The sequence below is a fragment of the Pinus tabuliformis genome, chromosome J, assembly GCF_031772625.1.
Source record: "Pinus tabuliformis cultivar Carrire ecotype Pingquan chromosome J, CPIR1, whole genome shotgun sequence".
Lineage (NCBI taxonomy): Eukaryota > Viridiplantae > Streptophyta > Pinopsida > Pinales > Pinaceae > Pinus > Pinus tabuliformis.
In genome coordinates, this window is record NC_142295.1 from 384,931,813 (window position 1) to 384,956,152 (window position 24,340).

The window sequence follows — 24,340 nt, forward strand, 5'->3', positions numbered from 1 at the left end:
TTCTTTGTTGAAAGTCTGTCTGCCCATAGGGCATTTGTGAGCTTTCTGTGCCAATTCTTTTTGTTTTCTTCTAAGATCTTCTTGATAATATTAATCAGGCTTTTGTTAGATGACTCAACCAAGCCATTACCTTGAGGGTAATAGGCTGTGGAATGGCGCAAGGTAATGTGAAATTTATGGCAAAAATTGATCATCTTTTTGGATTTGAAGGCAACAGCATTGTCAGTAATGATCTTCTTAGGGCAGCCAAATCTGGAAAGGATATTGCACTCAAGGAATTGGATAATGATGGTGTCATTGGCTTGCCTACATGGGATGGCTTCAATCCATTTAGTGAAATAGTCGGTGGCTGTTAAAATCCACTTGTGCTGGCCTGAGGAAGAGGGGTGTATTTCACCAATGAAGTCAAGACCCCATTGTTGAAAGGGCTTCTCGGTTGAAATGGGCTTAAGGGGCAAAGGTAACAACTTTCTTTTGCCCTCAAAGATTTGGCATTTATGACATGAGATAGAAAAATTCTTTACATCTGCAAATAAAGAGGGCCAATAGAAACCAGCCCTTAAAATTTTATCAGCAGTGGACTTCCAGTATAGATGTCCTCCACAGTCCCCTACATGGAATTCTTTCATGACATTGTTAGTTTCATTCATGGCTAAACAATTAAGCAATATGCCTTCATGATTTTTCCAAAATAAAGCACCATCTATGACACAAAACTTTGAAGCCTTCATCTTTAAAAATCTTTTCTTGGTTCTGGACAATCCTGGGGGAGCAAACAGGTTTAACAATACAAAGCATATATCAGCATACCATGGAGATTGCAAAAAGGTTTCACTGATCCGTGGAGTCGCCAGCTCCTGTTCACTGTCCATTTGGTTAATGTCTAAGGCTTGAAAGTTTGTTTCGGACATCAGTTTGGCTAAACCTTGTCCCTTTATGAGCTTGGTTGGTTTTATTTCTATGTCATACTCAAGGATATTAGCAATCCACTTACCTCTTTTTCCCTCTAGCCCCTCTTGGGTTAATATGTCTTTCACAACAGCATTAGGGACATAGGCAATCACATGTGAATATAAAATGTAAACTCTGAAGTCTTTGATTGCTTTAACAAGGGCATAAGCCTGCTTCTCCATGATTTGGTACTTCAATGGGGCATCTCTTAAGGCTCGGCTGAAAAAGGCAATTGGATTTTCAGCTCCTTGATCATCCTTTTGCAAAAGGACAGCAGCTATGGTGTGATCAGATGCGAATGAGAATATGATAAAGTCCCTATCAAATTGAGGACTTGTGAGGACTGGAGCTCGTGTTAAGGCAAATTTGATACTCTCAAAGGCTTGTTTGGTTTCAAGAGACCATTTTACCTTGGCATCCTTTTTTAACATGTTGCTTAATAGTCTTATCAGTTCAGCTAGATTTGGGATAAATCTCCTTAGGAAATTAATCTTCCCAAGGAATGCTTGCAATTCTTTTATATTTCTTGGATATGGGATTTGCAAAATGGCTTGGATCCTTTCCGGATCTATTCTAATCCCGTCCTTTGATATGATATGGCCAAGAAGTTTGCCTTCCTCAAGGCCAAAGAGAGACTTCTTGGGGTTCAAGGAAATGCCATATTTCCTACATGTCATGAATATTTGCCTCAAATGTTTTAGGTGCTCTTGATCAGATTTGGAGAAAGGGGTTAAGTCATCAAGGTAGACAACTAGGAAATCATGTATTTCTTTGGCAAATGCAATATCCATTGCCCTTTGAAAGGTAGCACCAGAGTTTTTAAGTCTGAAAGGCATATTCACATACTTAAATGTTCCCCATGGTGTGGTAAAGGCTGTCTTGTCTTGGCCATCCGGGTGAACCAGTATTTGATTGAAACCTGAAAAGCCATCTAGCAAAGATATTTTAGAAGACCCCACTACTCTTTGTAGGATGTGGTCCATTTTTGGCAAGGGGTAGTGGTCTTTTAGGGAGACTTGGTTTAAATTTCTTAGATCTACACATAGCCTAATCTCACCTGTCTTCTTTCTTGTGGGAACAAAGTTGGATACCCATTCAGAAAATCTGATGGGTGCTATTATGCCTGCTTCAAACATTCTTTTCACTTCCTTTTCAATCAAAGGGAGAAGCACAGGATTTATTCTCCTTAGTTTCTGTTTGAAGGGATTTTGATTTGGTTTTAAGGGAATGGTGTGTTGGATCACTGAGGTGTAATAGGACTTCAAGTCCTCATAACTCCAAGCAAATACATCTTGGAATTCTTTAAACAAATCAACATATTTGGGCTTTTGATCGGGTGGCAAAGATTGAGATAGTTTGATCATTTTGGGCTTGTCTGCTATCCCAATGTTGTGTTCTTCTATAGCAGCGTTTAAGGGTTGCATTTTTGGTTTTTTGGGCACATCATTTGCATCAAACATATCTTCTAACGGAGTGAGGCCAGCAGGGAGAAAGTTATCTTTTAGATCAACGATCTCGGCCTCTGTTTCTGCTATTTCCTCCAAATGCATATGTTTCAGCTCTTCTATGTTTGCATTGTCAAAAACAATTGGGTTTAGCATTTGTTTGGCTGTTACAGCTGTTACAGCCTACTGATTTTCATTTGTTTGTTGTTGTTCATCTGTCATAGCATCCATGTCAATGTTAATATTTGAAAACTCATGCTCAAGAGTGAGGAAATTGTTAATCTGGGCATCATTTTCGAACACTTGCCAATCTTTAACATTATTTGGGATAGCAGGCCTATGTTTTATCTCAGCAGTGAAATGGTGATTTGGCTCAAAAGGAAGTTTGCATGTACTAGCAAAAGTGGCTAGGCCGTGTGCATGAATGTTATGATCTCTTGAAATCTAGGAAAGATTGGATTCAGTGAATGCATTGAGTATATTAGTGGCAGCAGTCCTATAGGCTCTCATTCTATTGTCATTAGTGACAAAGTTGCCTTTCATTTGTTGTATGATTAAATCAGAGTCACCTAGAATGGACACTTTTGCAGCTCCTAGAGCTTTAAGCAGTTTAAGGCCTAACAGGAGAGCCTCATACTCTGCCATGTTATTGGTGCATTTGAAATTTAGTCTGTAGGCATGGCCTTATGCATGATTGTTATGTGTATTGTGAATCCAGACACCTGCCCCTGCTCCTAACTTGTTAAAAGAGCCATCAAACTCTAAATACCATGTGATTTCTTGCTTGTGGTTAGTATCAAGAGTTTCAGTCACTTTAGGATTGGGCAGATTTGAAATTTCTGTTTGGGGAGGTTCTTCTTGTATGCTGGTTGCCTTGATTGTTTTGACAGTTTCATCAGTATGGGCAACCGATTCTTCATTGATGTGTGTGTCTAGTTCTAAAGCCAACGGCTTATCATTAGTGGGAGGATTTGTTTTATCATTAAATAAAATAAAAGAATCCATATCAGAATGGATTGAGTGAATAGGAAAATTTTGGGGCTTGTCCTCACTAGTTACCACATATTTCATCAGTGTTTCTCTATACAGTCTCTTTGGTTGCCCAAAGACAGATATAGTGGCATAAGAGAGGTATAATTGGAGGGATCCTTGGAGTTTTGCTCCCCAAGATCTTGACAATAGCATGCCATACTTTGGTGGAATGTCAGCAACCATCACATCCATGAGGATTGTCTTGTTGGGATATTGGACTAAGGAGACACACAAGTCTTTGATGAGGCCTAAACACTTGACTTGACTTGAGTCAAAGGAGAATAGATCTTTGTAGGGTCTTGTAACATCAAGGTTCAGCTTTTCCATTACAGCTTTGGGCATAAGGTTGTGTGAGGTACCTGAGTCAAACATAGCATTGTGAAAGACTTTGTCATGTATATGTAAACTGACATAAAAGGGTAAAATAGATCCATATGTTGATTTTCCATTAACTTCTGGACCGAACAGCAGTTCAGGCTGATCATCAAGAACATTTACATCATCCTTGACCTCTGGCATTTGAAGTGATCTTTGAATTTGTTGCCTATACACATCATGTTTGGCAAGTTCAGATAAAGGGATGGATATCTTCAGTTTACCTATTTCTGCCTCTAAGTTAAATGGTTTTCCAGATTGGGTTTTAGTATTGTGAGAGGTAGGCTTCCCTTTTTCCATTGGAGTATCAGCAATTTTCTCTTGTTTATCAGCGTTATGGGAATTGATTGCTTGCGATTTTTCAGTTTTAGGAGGGCTTTTTAGAATGCTGTTCAAATTCTCCTTCGAGAAAGAAGGTGGCAGAGGCTGATCATTAGAGGATTGCATGTCTGTGACATCCTCTATGGTGACATCCTTTGGATTTGGGAGTGTTTTATCAGCAGTTTCTATGAGGGAAACCTTTTCTTTGATCTTCTTTGGTTTCTTGGTATCATTTGGTTTAACCTTTTCTGGTACATCTATGGTTCTTGTCCTCAGCTTATACTGTTTGTGGACCTCATAAACAGCAGTATCATAGCCTTGTTTAAAATCAAAAGACTCACCAGATTTAGTTTGAAATTGATTAAAGTCATGCTCATCTTGGTCTGCTTAGGTTAGGAAAATTTGTTGCTCAGCCTTCGAATCCACCAAGTTCATGTGAGTGTCCTCTGTGGGCTCACTAGATGTAGATGCTTCAGCATAATTTTCATGAAAAGGAGGCCTTACATCATGGTTTGGGCTAGACCTACCAGCATTTGTGTTCTGAGTTTTCTGGAAATTTGGGTTCCTTATGGTATTAGGTTGTTGTCCATCCCATGATGATTTCCTCTCAACACTCTCTACTCTGTCTCCCAGCCTGTGCATGCCACTGATAATAGCATCCAGCTTTTGATCTAAGGTTGAGGGTTCCTCTTTAAAGGTGGTTCTTCTCTCAGTTCTAGCTCTGTTTCTTTTGGCAATTAGATTTGCCTCTACGCTAACAACAACATTTTGCATGTCTGCAAGGGTTTGAGGGGCTCTTTCCCTTAACTGATAAGCCATGTCAGTGTCAAAACCATCAGGGAATTTATACAAAGCAAGATCAGGTGGAGGCCTTAAGTTATGTGGTACTGCATTATAAACATTATTAAATCTTGCACAATAGTCCAAGACAGACTCTTGAGGGCCTCTTTTGATGGTGTCATATTCAGATAATATGTGCAAGGGGTCTTTCTTTTTCTCCCATCTGTTGATAAATGACTGGTATAAAGCTTCTGGGTCTGCTATGGAATTGGCTGTGAGTGCTCTAAACCAAGTTCTGACATCACCTGTCAAACTTTGGATGAAAATCTTCATTCTCACGCTATCTTCATCTATCTCGTAGTTCTCAAAATAGTCTTGCATCTTCTTTGTATGCTGAAGGGCTGTGCAAGAACCAGTTCCGTCAAAATATGTGATTTTAGTTTGATAATCCTGAGGCATAGCCCCTGGATTAGCAGGTAATTGTAGGGGTACATATCTATTCGCCATATTCACAGGGATAAGTGGAACAATAGGAACAGCCGGAACAGCTGTAACAACAGTGGTGGTAATGGGAGTATGTGCAGTGAATGGAGGTGTGGAAAGAGTGATTTGAGAGGTGGATGATGAACAAGGGGAAGTGGGGTTTGAATGAAATAAAACTTTGACAGGGGTTGGAACACAGCTTGGCTGAACTGTTTCAGGGCTAGAATCAACAAAATTTTCTCTTTGCTCTAGCTTCCTGAGGTTCCTTGGGATTAAATTCGGATTTTCAAAAGCAGCTGGGGGGTTTGGATCTGGATTTGACCTTGTATAACGTGGGTTCCTTTTGGGAGCCAGATTTTGAACTTGCTTTGGTATTTTCTGCGAATGTTTTTAGAATTAGCAAGGAACTGATCAAATTTTGGAATAACTATCTATAGCTTAAAACTAGCATGAATATTGACTGAAGCAGCATTTGTTTACTACTGTAAATGCAAAGCAAGAACAGTTTCAAAGGCTTCCTGGCTGACATTCAGGCTTCATCTATAGTTTTAAGGAATATACAACAATTGGACAATTCACTGGATTCCCCGTGGAGCTTTCCAACTTGATTTGTGAAATTAACTGAGGATTTCCCCAGTGGAGTCGCCATTATGTTATCACTCAGGTTGTCCTTAAAGCTCCTTAAAGGATACGGCCGAGGTAACCACAAACCAATCTTTGGACTGCAGGTCCTAGCCTACCAGCAGTCAGAGAGGGCTCTCTCTTTATGATTTAGCTTTGTTGATGATGATTTTAGGCTAGTTATTGAGTACAAGGGGTTTTGTTTGAGTTTTGGTGGGAAGGATGATGCTTTCAAGTAGAGAGGCAGGGATAGCATGAAAGTTTTAGAACCATTGGGCGTGGAGTCAAGGAGTAGGACTGCTGGTGCATTTTCTTGGTCACAAGAAAGGGATATGGAGCAAGCTAGCTGCACATGAAACAATGATTCAAGCTTAAAAGGATGGAATGAGGGCTAAGGAATGAGAGGCAGTTAAGAATCTCTCGTTCAGCTTAACAGAGGGAAGGTGAATGAGCTCTATCTAGGAGCAGTGAAGAATCCCTAGATAACTGTCAAACATGAGTGAATTAGGGGAAATATGAGCCACAGGGAATTCATATTCATTACTAATCCAGATGAAAACATAAAGAAACAGCAGAAATTGAGCATAGAGGGCAATTAAACCAAGTCTAAACTATTCATTCTTTCTGCTATTTTAGATGGTATATCAATGGAAAACAAAGGTAGGAAACACTTATTGAGTCATGTTGCAGCACAAGAATTCCGTATTCATCCTTCAACCATTAAACACACAGCAAACAGTCATTCCTCCAAGCTTTTGAGCAGTCTTTGATTAAGTAAAACATTAAGTATACAGAGCGAGTCTCTCTTGGAGCTATACAACCAACCAACCCTCTAAACAGTAAATTAGGGTGGTTTTATAAGTAAAATATCTACAAAATCAGATCTCAGACAGATCTGCTGTAATAAGTGTCTTTAACCTAACATATGTCTGAAATAAATGCAAGAAAATATCTTCGAGCTGCGCTGGGGGCAGCTGTATCAAAAAGAGTTAATGTGTTGTCTTTATGGCTCTGTGCTGATCACTTAGCCATAACTATGCTTTGGGTTTTGATCCATGCTCTTGAGTTTTTCTGAGGTGCATTAACTGTGATGGGAGAGCCTTAATATAGCTCCACCACTTTCTTTGACTTTGTTGGAGGCCATTCAATGTTCACCTGCTTTGGGAAATAAAGATTTTCATTAAAAACATTCAACTGATACTCTTTACCGCTTCCTTGATATGCTTTGGCACTGAATGTGCGCCTCTTCTCACCGCTGATAATCTTTAAACTATCCCATCGACCTCTTATGGCTGCTGTTCGGCCCTCTGTTGCTTTAAAAATTGTCTTTGCCCCTTTCTGAATCCTGCGTGAAGAAATTCATGTAATTTTGCGACTTTCGGGCCTGCTGGTGGCCGAGCCATGAAAGGGCTTTCCATTTTGGCCTATTTCCCTTAGCGATGCGCGATTAGTGCTTAGCGCTAATTGTGCATCAAAAACTGCCTCGGTTTTTCATTCCGGGCATCCGTTGTGCAGATTTTGCACTTTTCTCTTTTTGACGATGACGTCAGCGGTGGGTCCTAGTACGGCGGTGACGTGGCAGGGTGATGTCAGCAGTACGGCCGGGTGATGTGGCGGTACGGTGGGGTTATGACGTGGTAATGATGTGGCAAGGACACAGTGGCAGGAGGCCGATGCAGGATGATGACGTCATGGGGGAGAAGTGGCGCCGACGTCACACAGGGGAGGGCGGTATCTGGTTTCAGGTGCACCACTTTTGTGCGCAGGCGGTTTCAAAGGAGGGGGATCCACCACAGCCGGGAGGGCAACGCGTGGTGGGAGTACGACGAGAAAACCGCCCATCTCCCGGACGCTAACCCTCGGCATGTCAGGGCACAAAAAGACCCGCCCACCGTAGATCTTGGGCGCGCCAGATCTGACGGATGACGGGACAGACAAGGCGGCGGAGGGTTAGGGACGGGGCCCGCGCGCTTTTTATTAATTGTTTTAATCTGGCGGGGGAAAAGCTTTAGGAAAGTGGGTTTTGGGTTATATACAAGCGGGGAGAAATATATTTACATGCATGACCTTAGGATAAGGGTGGGAAATGAGTATTGTAGGGTTAGGACTTAGGGGAAATGGTTATTAGTGTGACCAGATGTCAGACTAACTCCAGGTTAGGACACGGAAGGGTTAGTAGGAGCCCCAGATGGACTACTATTTCCCGGACTTGATAAATATGGCTATAATGCCAAGGGGAGGGGAATATGTAATATTTTTGGGATTTTATATAGTTTTTGTATAATAGGGGATAAGGAAATGATATAGGGAGCTAGATAATAGAGTTAGGAGTTAATATGAATTTGTGAGGTGAAGTGTAGGGGGGAGGCTAAGTTTGTGAGCTGAAACTTAGACATAGGGAGTGAATGAACTGTGGAGACATGATTTTACACAAGAAATGTGGCTTCTTTTCACAGAAGAAAGTCAAAGCTTGACTTGGTGCTTTACAAAAATGAAGTGATAATAGGACTGATTGGGCACATCCCAAGGTCCTCAAGGGGATGTTAGTGAGTGATTTGGGGAATGAGAAGAAGGGGGATTTAGGCATGCCTCGCTTGAGCTCCTCCAAAGGGTAATTTCCTTTCACTTGTGATCTGAATAGATATAACATTTGAAAACATGAAATGGATCACATATCTTGATTCTGCAACCACAAAACTACTCACCCAGCCTACTTACCTAGCATCTTTTCTTCTTTTTGAGTGGGTGCACTTAAACTTGCAAACCCTGATTGCTTTTTTCCTTTTAACTGCCCTCCTATCTAAATGTACCCTTATCTCTTCCAAGGGCCCAGATTAAGCAGTTGGGCTCCTTCACTTCTCTACCTAGCTACTGATCTGCCAAGATTAAACTGGTTGGACAGATAATGATTCTCTATATTCTAAAACAAGAAATTGAAACCTAGGGAAGCCAAGATTAAGCTGTTTGGCCTTCCCTTAACAAAAAAAAAAAAAATTCTTCAAAAAAGACTAACTCATCAAAATTGGAATACAGTAGTGGCATTTAGACTGGCACACTTTCATGGCCTCTTCTTTGGCCTCCTTTGGAAATATGGAGCATTGCAGCATGCAAAGTATGACATATTTGACACTTTCAATTGTCAATCATGAAAGATGAACACCTGTTGCAACAGGAGGCTAACAGGTGACAAAGTGAAGGTAACTCCAACAAGTTTTACTTCATTATTGTCCAGGTGTCACAAATAGCCTTGCTAATTCATGATGGAATTTGACCCTCTCCACCATTTCACAGAAACCATAACAAGGCTGATGTTTGAAACATGAGATGGCAAGTGTACAAGCAAGTAATTCTCTCAGACTAATGGGCTCCTCCTTGGTTATCTTTATCCCTTTGTGAGGTCTCTTCTGCTACAAACTTATTTCCCTAGAACTTTCACTGAGGGTCTCTTCCCTAGTTTCATAATCATTGTCCATTGGTTTTAATGACTGTAAATGCTAGTGAGGAATGAAGGAGTAGTGTGGGTGAGTGATGAGTATGAAGATATTTCAAAAAGAAGGAAAATGACTGAGGTGAAGTAGGGATATGAATAGGATTAAGGGAGTGAAGGGTTTGAGGAATTAGGGAATAAAGGGAGTGAGTAGGGTTTGTATATAGGATATAGGGTTTCAGGGATTATGTATGTAAGTAGGGTTTGGGAGTATTATGAGAGATATGGTTTATATGGGGGTAAGGTTTTAGTGTATGGGAATTTGGCAGTAGTAGCAGAAATGAATGAAAGACTTTGGTGAATAGTGTAACTGCAGTGAACAACTATGATAAACAATGAAAATGAGGGTTTGATTTTCATGGATGAAAGACCAACAAGAAGAACACTTTATAGCAAGGAGGAAGAATGCACTTACTTGTAAAGGGGGTGAACTTGGCAATATGAAATGATTTGAGGCGATTTGAGGTAATTTAGGTGATTTAGCAGTAGTTCTCGGTGCGTTCAACAGGTGCGCAACGCCGATTGTATGTGCAGCGCCAATGTTATTTTACAATGGCAAGAGCTCGCAGGTGCACAATGCCAATCCAAGGCGCAGCACCTGCGATTTTCTCCAAAAACACCAAGACTTTGTTTCCTTTTGCTCAATAACAACTAAAATCGCGTTTTGGACTCTCTTAAGCAATCTAAACTTCAAAAATGAGGTGGCAGAAGATATGACTGGCCTTTTATGGATTTTCAACCCTTTGATTATTCATTTATCAAAACCCACTTTATAAAGTTTATTTGCCTTCCTTGAAATTCTTTGTTTCACTGATATTTGACCTTTTGGCTTTGGAGAGGTGGACTTGATGCTAATTTCTTTGACTTTTGCAGTGGCAGGAGTTGGCAATGTCACCAGGTGACCAGGTGCAGCATATGAATATTTATTACATATAGAAACCATAAAATTACATTAAATGACATGGAAATAAAATAATAAAATACAAATGCCCTATAAAGAGCTTTATTTAGCTTACAAAAGGGAAATTATGATTTTTTGAACTTTGTTTTTTAAACCTCCTCATGTGTTTGCTGACATTTATTATTCATTTTGAATGACCATGGTGAAAAACCCTAAGACCTAGTGAAACTAAACCCTAAGACTGGTTTTTATAAATGAAGTGAACTGGAATGACTATGAATGACTGAAAAGATATGTGAAATAGGTCAGCAGGTATATAGCATGAGGGACAAATGAAATGAAACCCTACCATCAGTTGATCCATGACCTAATGGAGTGCAACTCATCAGAATGGGACACCTAATATGAAATGCAAAAGAGCAATTTGATCATTGATGGCAGTGTGAAAGCACTGACACTAACATTGGCTCCAATGGGGATGGTAGCTCCTTGGAGGTGCCAAGAACCATAGATCTCTGGAAAAAGTAGACTAGTGCCTCTTCCATTGGGCAAGACGGTCAATACATTTCAAAAACCCAAACTGACTCAAGACTCAAACTGACTCAAGACCCAAACTGACACAAGACTCAAAACTGATACAAAACACTCAACTTTATAGCCTTCACCTCGGACCCTAAGGTGAAATGAATTGTATCTTTTGAACACTTGCAATGAAAATAAAACGGTATGTACAATGATCACTTCATGACTTCAGAAATCACCTTAGAAAAAGTAGCGTTTCAGGAGCCTACCATTGACTGGTCCTCCTGAACAATCTTGTCCGTCCATCTCTTTGAGCAAGAATGCATTTTTCCCTCTGTATGCAACAATCTTATAGGGTCCCTTCCACAAGTTTTCAAACTTTCCATGCTTGCCTTTATCTTCATTCCTCGCATCCCACCGTAACACCACATCGTCAAGCTGGAATTTATCTGCTTTAGTTTTCTGATCATAGATCTTTTTGATCTTCTCTTGCAATCTGAAAGTATTTTGGAAGACTTCCTCCCTTGTCTGCTGTAAATGTATCATCTGATTGATTCTTCGCTGAAAATCATCTTCCTCACTACCAGCTTCCTGTAAAAGTTTCACAACCGGGACTGCCAGGGATGTCGGAAAGACTGTATCAATGCCATATACAATTTCAAATGGAGACATACCTATAGACTTCTTTTGGCTCACTCTGTCCACCCACAAAGCATTAACTAATTTCTTATGCCAGCCTTTCTTGTTTGTTTCCAGTAGCTTCTTAATGATGTTTACCAATGATTTATTAGATGATTCGGCCAGACCATTACCTTGCGGGTAATATGTTGTGGAGTGACCCAAGGTAATCTTATACTTGCTACAAAAATCGATCATCTTCTTGGATTTGAACGTAGCTGCATTATCTGTTATGATTTTACTAGGACAACCAAAATGAGATAAAATATTTGATTCCAAAAATTGAATGATTACCGTGTCTGTTGCCTGTCTGGTCGGGATTGCTTCAATCCACTTGGTAAAATAATCTGTTGTTGTTAGGATCCACTTGTGCTGAGCCGAGGATGTTGGATGAATCTCACCAATAAAATCGAGTCCCCACTGCTGAAAAGGTGCGCTGACTTCAACCGGTTTCAAAGGAAGAGGCAGCAACTTTCTTTTCCCTTGAAAGACTTGACACTCATGACAACTCATGACTGTTTTATAGACATCTGAAAATAAGGTGGGCCAGTAATATCCCGCTCTCAAAATTTTGTTTGCTGTTGTCTTCCAAAACAAGTGACCGCCACAGTCACCCTTGTGAAAGTCACTCATTACCTGCTGGGCTTCATCTTCAATTAAACAGTTCAGCAAAACACCACCTGGATCCTTCCAATAAAGGGCATTATTCAAAATGTAGAATTTAGCAGCTTTTAGTTTAAGAGTTCTACCTTTATTCTTTGACATTTCCGGAGGCGGAGAAAGGTTCTGAAGTACATACACAATATCCAAATACCACGATGACTGAAGGAAAATTTCAGACACTTGAATAAGGGAGCTGTCATCTTCATCTTTAGACATGGCAGCAATAAGATTAATATCTAATGCATGCAGATTTGAATCCGCCATCAACCTCGCCAAGCCTTGTCGTTTGATCAACTTTGTGGGCTTGATCTCCAAATAGTATTCTAACATTGTTGCAATCCACATTCCCCATCTTCCTTCCAGATCGGTTTGTACCATCCCATCCTTAACTACTGCGTTGGGAACATATGCTAGGATGTGAGAGTGCAAAATATACACTTGGAAGTCCTTCAAGGCTTTAACAAGAGCAAGAGCCTGCTTCTCAATTATGTTGTACTTCAAAGCTGCCTCTCTAATAGTTGTGCTGAAGAATTTTTCATTAAAGCTGTTGCCATGGTATGCTTGGATGCAAATGAGAATAAAATGAAATCTTGTGTATAATCGGGACTAATCAAAACCGGAGCTGTAGATAAGGCATACTTTACCAAATTAAATGATTTCATAGCATCCTCCATCCATTTCACCACGCTATCCTTCTTCAACATATTAGTAATTTCTCTCAAATGCTCAGCAAGATTAGGCACAAATCTTCGTAAGAAATTCATCTTACCATTGAATGCTTGTATCTCCTTCTTGTTTTGGGGAAAATCTATCTATTGAATTGCTTCTACTCTTGATGGATCAATGCGAATGCCTTCCTTTGAGATAATATGGCCAAGCAGCTTCCCTTCATCCATAGCAAAGAGGCTTTTCTTTGGATTGAGCGATATCCCAAATTTCCTACATCGCTGAAACACAATCTGCAAATGGTGAAGGTGCTCATCATCTGAATTTGAAAACATTGTCAAATCATCCAAATATACAACCAAAAATACATCCTTTTCATTGGCAAAAGCGATGTCCATTGCACGCTGAAATGTGGCTCTGGAATTTTTCAAACCAAATGGAATTTTAGCATAATGGAATGTTCCCCAAGGGGTGGTGAATGCAGTCTTATCATGGTCATCTTCATGCACTAAAATCTGATTATATCCGGAATATCCATCAAGCAACGACATACGCGATGCTCCAACCACTCTCTGGAGGATGTGATCCATCTTTGGCAGCGGGTAATTGTCCTTCAATGACACTTTATTTAAATTTCTGAAATCAATGCACAATCTGATCTCTCCAGTCTTCTTTCTCACAGGAACAAGATTCGAAATCCAATCAGAAAATCTGATTGGGACAATTATACCAACCTTATATAGTCAGTTTACCTCTTTTTCAATTGAAGGTAGCAACTTGGGATTAATCCTTCTCAGCTTCTGACGGAATGGCTTCTGATTTGGCTTGATGGGAATTGTGTGCTGAATTATGTCTTTGTTATACACCTTTAAATTTGAATAATCCCAAGCAAACACATCAACAAATTTAGACAATAATTTGACATATTTAGACTTTACCTCTGGAGATAATGTCTTTGACAGCTTCACAAATTTGGGCTTCTTGGTTGTTCCAAGATTCACATCCTCAACACCCTTGTCTGTTGGCACCAAGCTTGGCTTCCTAGCCACATCATCTTGATCGAAGAGTTCCTCTAAAGGAATAAGACCTTTAGGAATGACATTGTCTTTCAGCTGCAATATTTCCATCTGATTCACTTAAATTTTTGGTTCATCATCATCACGATCACAATCTATGGAAGCATCCTTATAGTTTCCTTCAATTTGCAAGAAATTATTAATCTCCTTATCATCCCAAAAAACCTACCAATACCTTAGATTGTCGGGAATAGCTGGGCAATTCTTGACATGGATCTCAAACTTGTTATTGGAATTCATTGGGATCTTCAAATTACTAGCAGCTGTAGCAAGTGAATCTACGATTACATTTTGTGCATGTAGTACAGATGTCAAGGTATAATCTGGAAACATCCTAAGGATATCTAAAACTGCATTACGATAGGCCCTCATCTATGGATGTTTGGCTTGATATTCAACCTTAACTTGCTTGATTATCAGCTCCGAATCTCCATATACTCATATCCTTTTTTCTTTTAGCTTTTTGAGAATTTTCAAACCTGCAATCATCGCTTCATATTCGGCTTCGTTGTTAGAACAGTCAAAGGCCAATTTATATGAAAAAATTCTAACATTGCTAGGGAATTTATTTGGCTGGAAAACAGGGCTGCGAATCCAAATCCCTATGCCGGCACCATCCTTACCCACAGCTCCATCAAAATCCATGCTCCATAGGCCTGCTTCTTCCTCTAAGTGTTGAAATTCTGTTTTGTCCTCTTTCTTACCTTGACTACTATCTTCAACTTGCTTCTGTTCATTAACTTTTCGCTGCTGCCAGAATGCGGACTTCTCAGACTTGCAAGTTTTTGTCTTTCTTGATCAAGGACTGCTCTAAAATTTTCTGAATCTCTGGCACATCTTCTACTTCAACTAACTGACTATCAATATCATTCAAGCCGTTATCTGAATATAATACAAACGATTCTAAATCTGTATGTACAACATTAATTGGATGATTGAGTGGTTTCTCCTTGCTTGTGATCATGTACTTCATTTTCTTCTCCCTATATAATTTTCTCAATTGACCAAACACGGGAATGGTAGCATAGGAGAAATCTAGTTGTAAAGTCCCTTTAAGCTTTGCACCCCACGATCTGGACAAAAGCATACCAAACCGTGGCGGAATGTCTACAACAACCACATCCATGAGAACATTCTTGGCCGGGATTTGATCTAGAGACACCACCAAGTCTTTGATAAGACCAATACATCAGACCCTACCGGAATCAAAAGAATAGAGGTCATGATATTTGCGAGTAATGTCAAGGCCCAATTTCTCCATAATGGCTTTTGGCATTAGATTATGGGAGGCTTCGGAATCAAACATGGCATTATGGAGGACATACTCATGCAATCTAAGGCTTATATAAAATGGAGGCACTTCACTATCCTCAGACTGACCTTCTAAAGCCGGGCCAAATATGAGCTCCGGGTGATCATCTTCTACATTGACCATATCAGATAAAAGATCTATGTTCAAAATTTTGGACACTTGGTTTTTATAACTACTGTTCTTCATCAATTCAGTCAAAGGAATCGAAACCTTTAATTTAGCAATCTCATTTTCTAAACTAAAAGCTGAAATTCTATCTACCTCTTTGACTGAAGAGTCCTTCTTTTTGACCTTTTCCTTTGCTGCACTTTGCTGATTGGTCTTCTCATTTGCAGATGGTCCTTTGCTGGAAGTTGGGTCAGCAGGCTCCTTTCCTTTCTTCTAAGTATTTGAGGAGTCATTCTTGGGCTGCACCTCTTTTCTCTTTTGAACCGGGCTGACTGGTACATCTCTGCTTCTCAATGAATATTGTTTTTGCTGCACTGTCAATGCATTCATATATCCCCTCTGATAATCATTTGATTCGTCCTCTAAAACCCCTTCGTTTTCTAGTATGTAATCTTCATCTTTTTGAATATCAGGGACCTCTGAATATTCTTCATCTTCCGTGAGAAAAATGGGCAAACCATCAGCAGTAAAGAAATGATTTGCCTCCACCACTAGATCATCATCATCCTCACTCTCCATCCCGTGTACATAATTTTTTTGCAAAGGAGTTTTGACTTGCTACTATGATGACTGATCTTGTGCCTTCTGCTCTCGTTGTTTAATCCTGAATTGAGGTTGTTGTTGTCCTCTGAAGTTTGGATTTCTAATTGTGGTTTCAGGCTTGTCTACAATTTTCAACTGATCAAACATCTTCTCAATTTTCTAGAGTATATGATTTGCATTAACATTTGAGGAAGATGCTTCTTCCTTTATAGTCACCTTCTTTTCAGTCTTCATCCTTACTCTCTTGGCCAGCAAATTTGCCTCTACACTTACTGTGTTTTTCTTCATATCCTCAAGTGTGGTAGGATCTATTTCTCTCAACTGATATGCCATATCAATGTCGAAACCGTTAGGAAATTTGATCAATGCTAACCCCATTGGTGGCTTAATGTCAGCTGGAATAGCATTATAAACTGTATTGAACCTTAAACAATAATCTTGGACACTTTCACCTACATTCCTTTTTATATTTTCATACTCAAAAAGAATTTGGAGTGAATTTTTCTTTACCTCCCATCGGTCCGGGAATTGTTTGTGTAGAACCAGCAAAGTATTGATGGATCCCACTGGTAATGCTCTAAACCATTTTCGAACCTTGCCTCCAAAAATTTGTACAAATAATCGCATGGTCACATTCTCTTCATCTACCTCATGGAGATCATAGAAGTCATTCATCCTATCAACATGCTGCTGTGTTGTAATACCTTGAGTGGCATCGAACAATGGCATCTTACTTTGGTAATCAGCGGGCATAGCATCCAAATTCTGAGGTAGGACTAGAGGTGCATATCTGGCAGCCATGATTCGAGGCAGATTTGAAACTGATGTTGAAGTAACTAAGGTCTTTGTGAAAACAGGGGGAGTTGAAGTAGCAGAAGAGACAAGTATTTGAGGAGTAATGACAGAGTATTGAGGGGTTGAAGGTATGAATGGAGGTGTCGGATAATTCTCTGAAATATGAGGAAATGATGATGAGGAAAAAGGTGTTGAAGCCAAATCAGTGAGTTCAGGAATTCGATTAGTGGTGTGTTGTGGCCAGCAACAACCCCCCTTATTATTTAGTGTTATTCCTAATAATAAATAAGTGGGGACCCTTAGTCAAAAAATTTAAAAATCAATTAGTACTTGAACTTCCTTTTTCAATAAAACTTATCATCATAAACTTAGGAGAATACCCTTGAAAAATAAAAAAGCCTAAGTTTTATGATAAAGTAGGATTATTCCTTAGGAAATATCGCATCACAAAAAGATAATGGATACCTCCTTACAAGCAGAAGTCTAAGATTGCGAGATCGCGATGCGAAACTACACATTAAGAAAACATTTATCGCATCGCATGTCTAAAAAATCACTTACGTTGAAAAACTTTAAACTGCCGATATGCGATGGCACATATCGCAAATCGCATTTCGCAGAAAATAGATTAACGAAAAATTGTCATATGCCACGCTCTTGAGATACTGCAATTTTGTGATAGAGCGGCAAAGCGATAATGCGATATAGCGAGCTAGCAACCTTGCGATGTTGTGATTCTGCGATGTTGCGAAGCAAATCGCAAAATTGCTTCATCATAAATCTTTTGGGCTCGTCGTTCAAAAAAGTATTTTCCATAAACCGAGACCTGGTTATGCGCTTTAATGCTAATTAATGTGTTAGTTGCTGGTCATTAATGGAATATGGTTTTGTGCTTACCGAAAATTCATTTCACGTAAGGTGGTATATTTTATATGTCTTTGGCATTTAAAACTTTCCCGTCACCTTTCCTTATCATTATTTTCACTTCACTTGTAAATTGCAGGAACGTAGAACAGAGAAATATACGAAGCAGTACACAGGATATTATGGGAAAGAAAGGCAAAGCCCCGAGCTCTGAAGAGAAAGAAATGGCGCCCTTGTATACAGACACCGCCTGTAATAGAGACGCTAGTATTGCTACTTGGGAAGGCATGTATAGTCTACTTGAGGAAGAGAATCCTAAAGTGATGGAGGTTGTGGCTACTGCTGGCTCACATGGTTCTTCTGAGGCATCCATTACAGAGCTAGCTTGTTCGTTCTTACACAGGATAGCAGCGAGGCCCAAAATTCTTCCATACACGGACATGATTAAATGGATACTAGACAGCGCTGATATCAGAAATAGACAGTTTAAGACTCAGGGTCAAGGACTCATTGGCTCATTCACTTCACAAGATTTGAGGCTCATGTATCATTTGCCAGAGCCACAGGCGACTTATAACAAACAGTTCATGGAGAAGTTTGCAAAAGAAAATCAAGACCTGGCAGAATGCATCAAAGACTGGTCAAGGAGGGACGAACCGCTAAAAAAGGACAAACATGGTATGTATAGCACTGGTTCTCTCACCTCCCCGTATTGCTTTGCTGCTGCTATGCTCTGTAGACTTTTTGGGAAGCCAGACATTAACAAATTTTCATTTGAATGGCTACCATTATTGGATGCCGCCACCAATGCTACTGTAGTGGACTGGGCTAAAATATTGTCTGATAACTTAGTCACAGCCATTGTAAATTACCAGTCTAAAAGAATTGTTTCTCAGAGAATCTATCCCCCTTTCTACTTATTTGCATATGTGATGGATGCGATCTATTATATTTCCAAGTTTCCTTTGATGGGTTGGAAATGGACGACTCAAGACCCCTTACCCATTCATATTTATCATGGGATTCTAAGTTCACTCCATATTTCTAAAAGATTTGTCATGGAATCATGCTGCCCATGTACAAAGTATTGTATGATAAAGATGTTCCAAGGTTTTCTCCTGAAGCAGAGGTAGATATACTCCCTGTTGCGAGATGGTTTGGAGAAGAACTGTTTACATATGTTAGGGTATTCGGAAGTCTCGCTTCCCCTCACGTCTTACCTTTGTATGTTCCTGATAAACTCTTGGCATGAGAAATTGCTTATCAAACCTGCGGAGAAGGAGGTTTGACTAAAGATTTGAAAGACAAAAAGAAGGCTATTTGGCCACAATTTCCTGTGGCCTGTGGGGCCTTTTCACTATTTGATGTAGGCCATGCATTCAAAGAAGTAAACAACATAACATGTCTACAATTGTTCAAATTTCCAGGAAGACCATTCGACCCTTATGATATTGCTAAGAATTTCACTACTGCACTCAAAATAAAGGTATTTTCTGGAGAAGAAGATCTTTTTGATGACACGTTCCAACAGAAAAGTACACTTGAAGAAATTCTGCATTCGGCTCAAATGTGATTCCCTCCAGCAGAATTTCAGCAGTTCAAGATATATAGGGAAAGGAGGTTAGCTAGTATCCCTGTGGAAAAACTATGCTTGGAACCCGTAAGGGAACCAACTCCGAGTATTAGTCTCAGTAGAAGTTCAGGCACAGATAGATCTAAATCTAAGTCCGAGAAAGAAACATCTGAACATTCCAAGAGATCAGAAAGTGACCATGGTAAAAGCGAGGGGTCAGTAAAGGACACTGCCCAATCAAAAGAGTTCCCACAGCAACAGGCTTTTACCTCCCCACAAATAGATCCTCCCCCTCTCATCATTCAGCCACCATCAGTCAGAACTGAGCTAGATAAAGAATGGGAGACCTTCAATGATTTGATCAATCTTGAAGGACAAGGCACAAAGACACCTGTGAGCAATGTACAGACAACAGAAGATATAGTCACATGAACAATTAGCAATGTCTCAGATATGGAACATATTCCTATTACCCCATCCTCTGAACTTATACTCAAGATAGAAGAGATTCCTCCTCTTGATATATTTTATAGTCCACAACACAAGGCAGTAGTGAGAAGACAAAGGAAGAAAAGGAAATTGGAAAACGTGCTCTCTCATGATGCAGAGCAATTAGACGTCCTATGGCAAGATCCTACTACCGATCCCACTGAGAATCTCACCAAATTATCTCAGATTGCAGGAGCATATGCCTCGGCGACTATTGATAAAGCATCTGAGGTACAACAACTACTAAAAGAAAAGGAAGACCAGATACAAGTTTTGCAACAACAGTTGCAGCAAGCCAACGCCAACAACGAAGCACAAAAACAGCTTGAAAGGCTACAGCAGGACTTCCAACGAATGCAGATAGGCTACCAGAACAGTTTGGCTGAGAGAGAAAAACAGTTACAGGATATGCAGGAGATGCACAAGGATGATCCTAAACTTACAGAATTCATCATAGAATCCATTTCCTTGAATGAACAACTACTACAACAACAGGAAGAATTGAGCCAAAGAATATCACAGTGGAACTCGTATTGTGAAATAAATGATAAAATCACTAATCAAGTCGTGGATTTATGACATGATTATGATTTAATTGATAAATGAGTTATTGAATATTTGGCCTGGCAAGAAACAAAGGAGGGAAAAAGAGCAGGCGCACCAATAATAAACGACAATCACAAAGAAATGCTCTTTAACAAATGGGATGCACAACTCAGGAAAGCAGAGCAAGCAGCAGAAGAAGCAGCCACGACAGCAAACAACGTTATTGACTGTATAAATGAAAATTTGCATAGAGAAAATCTGATCTCAGAAACCACTCCAGGGTATCTACCTAAAGTACAGCAATTGCAAACAGACTAGAGACAGAAGGCTCAAGAAAAGGCAGAATCAATCCAAAGGTTAACCAAGTTGAATTGGGATTATTACTGGGCGTATTTAGTAAAACCACACAGCCAGTGCATGACTCTCAAGTGTATCATCAATTCTGCCGAGAAGATGGCGCCAGCTCTTGCTGATTCTGTTTTCACAGCACAACTAAAATCGGAAGTCGGCCAGCCGACTCTTCTCAAACAAATGCTGAACGCGTGCGATTTCAAGGAGCAGATACAAAAATAATTAGTTAGTAGTTTTAATTTTAGATTCAGTTTTAGTTTTAATTTTGTTTTATTTTTGCCTGAAATGAGGATGGTCATTTAAACCGCATCCTACATTTTTGTAATAAGTTATTTTTAGATTTAGTTAGTAGTATTTAAACCCTTCTCGTGCATTTAGAGAAGGGTCCTGAAATTTGTCAGAAATTTATCCACAGAACATGCACTTTTGTACCCTCTGAGGAGGTTTTGATGAATGAATGGAACAAGATTTATTGATATCTGCATTTAATATCTACTACTGATGTTGCACTTCTGTACTCTTAGTGGATGTTGGATTAAGAAGAGATAAATCATTATCACTTGAAGCTCATGAGTAGAACTAGTTATAAATGGTACTTTTATCTCTTAACTATTTCTGCCTTTGTGTTAAAAGTGATATTCATGTTCAGTTGTTTATATATTGATGCGTGAATGCTTGAGTTATCATTTGGCACTTTTGTACAGTGATAGCTATTTATTTATGCTTAATGTATGAGTAGCTTATTATGCGATATGCCTTTCACAACTGTTTCGTCTAAATTTTTATACGAAGTGGTTCATCTTTATTGAATTCTGTTCTCATAACAGTTGAATGATCTTTATTACCAATTGTTATTTGAAATCATTTTAGATCGCATAACATAAGGATTACACCCCGGGTTAGTGTAGACTTAGATATTTCTGCTTATTAGAATATAATTTGCATGTTATTAGATTAGAGTTAGAATTAGAGCATGTCACTTAGGAACTTTTAGAAGGGAAATATCAATTCTTCACACACGCACACACACATAAATTCGGAAACTGATCCCATATCCCCAGTCGGACCCACTATACCAAACGGTGAAGGAGCTGTCAACTAAGGTCAGGACCGGGTGGGTATCCCCCTTGTTGTAGACCCAATTTTCGGGGCTTCAACATATTTGGCACTAGAAAGAGGGCCTCGAACTGTGAATGGCAAGTAAGTCTAAATCTAAATACCATTCTGAGAGTAAATCGCCCTCACCATCTCCCCCGACTTTGCTTGATAGAGTACAATACCCTTGTTATGTGTGGAGACCTAGATAGGGTGAATGAGATTCTTCCCACGATTCCTAAGGAACAATTTAACAGGTATACTTCTAACATTGTACATACTAACACTATTTTAGATGCCATATAGCATTCCATCCTGCCCAACCAAAATTGTTTATCCACAAGGGATACAAAATAAGTCTAACCCAGAAATACCAGAAATTGTATGTCAAAATATGAAGTCAGAACTAGAAAGAAATAGTTCTAAAGTATCATCAGTGTATCTTAGAGATACATCATCATCCTATGATTAACATGTATATTAAAAAAGAGAGGAAGCTAGATCTGAGAGAGAGAAACTTTTAGCCAAATGAGAGTGAACTTCTATGCAATTATTTATGTCCAAGATTCATGAAAAAAAATATGAGTGTCCATCATGGGTGTTATGCATAATTTATGATTACTGACAAAGGTGAATTCCCTAGACCTAGTGGATTGGTCTATAGAAACAAAAGACAAAGAATATAGAAACTTTCTTAGAGAAGTTAGAGAATGAGAAAGAGGCCCACCTCAAATTTGTAGCAAGATTCTCGTTCCTCCTCGCTTGTAAGCTCCAACTATAGCTCAAAGTGATATAATTAGAACCTGCACACACGAGTGAAACAAGCTAAGGATCTACGATAACCAAGTAGCATAATCTAATAGAGTATATTTAATGAATCAGCAAGTAATTGAAATACATTAGTGCAAACATAATACAACACATATAGGTAAACAATATACTCTTTTTATTAATAGAAATAGGAGAGAGTTTACAACCATAAATAGTAGCTGATTTTGTACAAGTATCCCCAAGTTGACTTGTCCTTCCTTGCCGCAAATCACACCTCAATATCAACCCTAATGCATGAATATGATGACTCTTTTAGGTTCAAGGCAATAGCATAAGGGCACAATCGATCTCAAAAATCCAACCCTGATGTTAAAGATGGCAGTAAATTTATAGGAGAGGAATGTTAGTTTAGGATTTACCATAATGAGCTTGAGATCCACTTATGATGGGAGGATGAGCTCAAGGGATAAGAGGTGAAGTCTCCAATGTAGGATCAAATAGGATTCGAGATCTTATCCATGGTAAATATTTAAAACAACCCTTGGAAGCTTCTGGAAGAGGAAGCTTTAGAATATTTTTTAATTTTCTCGAATTTCTAGAATCAGTGCACTTGCAGAAGGGAGCAACAAGTGCTTATCAACACTAGTACAGAAGAGAGAAACTAGCGTTGAATGTAGGTGGCTAAAGGGATAGGGTGTGTTAGGGCCAAAAACATTGATTTTGAGTAATTAAAATCAAAGAAACTTATACTTTTTAGAAATGTCGTGCTTAGGGCTTTGTGAGGGGATTATGACAACATGTTCATAGATGTTGATTAATCCAATTTGTAGGCATATTGACCAGATGTGACAAAATGGCCTATAAAATATTCCCCCCTAAAGTACAAAGTATGAAATAACAACAGATGACTGAAGTGCTTTACCTTGTGACAAGTTCGCATCAAGAACAAATGGTTGAGATCAACATCCGTTACAATACATTTTCATCATGATATCTTTACTAAGGGAGGCATACCCATGCTCAACATGTAAGATAACATTACATGTACAGTGATCAAGAAATTTGTCCATTGATCACACAGAGTGAACCCATGCTTGGATGACTGTCTGTATGATCATGGCCATCATGTTTTGTAATTTTGCATTAATCCTAAAATCACAACCCGAATGGATGGAACTAGATTTGGGGTCTTCTATCTCATTCACTCGATCATCTAATGTACGAGTCTTACCAACCAATGATGTAAGTTGCTAACAAACATGAGAGAAACCACTGATGATGTTAATGGCTCTCAAAGTACCAAAGTACAATTTGTATGGTGTGAATAAATGTGTTGAATTCAAACACCACATAGAATCTTTCGGTCGAAGGCCAATGATGAAAACTTGTTGGCTTATGGGGGTCTGACCCATGTTCAGAGTTATTTATCCAAACAAATCCCTACACTATTGGCCCTTTTGGCATCATCCCACGGATCATGGACCGAAGTCTCACCCGAAGTAGTATGGGGGGATGCTGGAACCAAGTTTCTGCACCCTTGAGATGGGTGTGATTCCGGTTTAGTCCAACTAAACCTGCCTTTGCGCAGGTTTCTTCGTGTACTATTCTACCCTTTAGTACCTTCACGATATGTTATAATCAACTTTCACACAACCCTCACTAGGGGATGAAGTCCTTTCGCGCTGCTAAGGCAGCAAACTGTTATATCTCCTAAATTATGCCAAGTATCTTACTTATACTATTAACAAGTCTTGATTATCTTTGTGTAAACAAATATTCTATCTTGCGTTCACTTAGCCAATACAATTATACACATCCGCGCATCATATAAG